The sequence below is a fragment of the Galeopterus variegatus genome, unplaced genomic scaffold, assembly GCF_000696425.1.
Source record: "Galeopterus variegatus unplaced genomic scaffold, G_variegatus-3.0.2 Scaffold13168, whole genome shotgun sequence".
NCBI lineage: Eukaryota > Metazoa > Chordata > Mammalia > Dermoptera > Cynocephalidae > Galeopterus > Galeopterus variegatus.
The window spans coordinates 1-1,638 of record NW_007739279.1 but is presented as its reverse complement, the minus strand read 5'-3'; the positions used below and the strand labels follow the sequence as shown (position 1 = coordinate 1,638).

General features: G+C 32.6%; 1 long non-coding RNA gene across 1 annotated transcript in view; it reads right to left on the bottom strand.

Annotated features, from left to right (window-relative positions):
- LOC103581483 overlaps positions 1-1,240 on the bottom strand; it is a 5,166-nt gene extending 3,926 nt beyond the window's left edge. The window contains exons 1-2 of the long non-coding RNA XR_549671.1: positions 1,168-1,240; positions 353-450 (exon numbers count right to left, since the gene is read on the bottom strand). This is a non-coding gene — a long non-coding RNA (uncharacterized LOC103581483). The remainder of the gene's footprint in view (positions 1-352; positions 451-1,167) is intronic.
- Positions 1,241-1,638: the final 398 nt, after the last annotated feature.

Sequence of the window (1,638 nt, the reverse complement as noted above, 5' to 3'; positions counted from 1 at the left end):
TTATTCATAAGGGCTCAAATGCCACTACCTTTTGGAGCCAGACTATACATGATCCCCAAAAAGAAAACAGAAAAAAAGAATGAGAAGATATAAGATGATCTGGATGGTTTGAACCAAGGAACCTGACATTTATCCAAGGAAACAAAAATACCAAAATACAGCAGGGGGACTTCCCAGCACCATAGCTATGAGATTGGATATCTTGGGAACATCATTTTAGACATGATTATAATTCACTTAAATTCTGGATCATAACCTGGAGTAACTAGAAAATATAAGCCACATATACTTGTTGCTTATTACATCTGAAAAACCTTACACATAAATACACATACGACAGATCATTTCTCACCTGAAAATACCTGCCCACTTCTTTAGCAGAGTTTCGCTATACTGGTCTCTGATTTCTAACAGCATGTCAAAAAGCTGGTTTACAGGAAAACCATACACCTGAAACAAGATAAGAAAATAGCTTCATTTTCTAAGGTGATTTTTTTAGCAACATGAAAGGGATTAGGCATTAGAAGACATTTTGTTCTTTGGACAGCAATTTAAATGAAACCAAAATAGTAGAATCTTTCATTCCCACCTAATATCTAGTGTTTATCTCTCAGGAATTAAAAAATACATACCAAAATGTTTAAGCCAGTCAGATAAAGGAAAAGATGAAAATTGAAATCAATACATACTGGGCATGTTGTTACTTAAGTTCTCTCTACAACTCCTCCTCTAATTCTTACTACCTATACCAACCTTCAGAGTAGGGAGAGAAAGTGCTACCCATCTCACCTACTTCTAATGCTGTTCTATTGGATATAATATATGGTTCAAATCAATCACCATTATTCAAGATGGTAGTTAAAGAAACTACAAAATCACTCAAGTTCCATATCTGTATTAACATTTTGAAAAACCAATGTAGTGAGTAGTTAAATTAACTCATTTGATCTGAGAGAAAAAAGGGTGTCGAAACCATTTACGAGAACATAAAGGATCAGGGGGAAGCCCAGAAAATGTTATAAATAGATAAAAAGATCTAGCTCTAAGAAAAGAATAAACATAACTAAAAAATAAAAGATAATTATTCAAGTTCATGGAGACAATGAAAAGATTAACAGCTGATGAAATACTAATGTAGATGATCATATGCGAACAGAAGTCACATACCTGAAGTGTATCAGCAAAAAGCACAATGAGATTCTTCAAATCTAACACTAGGTTTGGATCAGTGCAGTAAGACTAAAGGAAATAAAAGACAAAGGGGAAAAACATGTTAATTATTAAAAATATGACTAAGTTTTTACTTATTTGTTTACTGTTTCACCTGGTGAAGCCTCCCTAGAAAGGGTCCAGTCCTTTTTTAGCATGAGGTAACACCAGATTCAGCCATGGAAAAGCCTAATAGAGAGAGTTCAGTAGCCATGATCTACATTTTTTACACCTGGAAATTTAAAAACACAGTTCTAAATAATTCTTCAGTTAAAGAGGAAACCAAACTAATACTACAGATTATTTTAAAATGAACAATAATGAAATACTTCATATCAAAATCTGTGGTATGTAGCTAAAGCCACTTTCAAAATAAATTTATATCTTTATATGCAAACATTTGAAAACACAAAAGACTTAAAAAAAAAA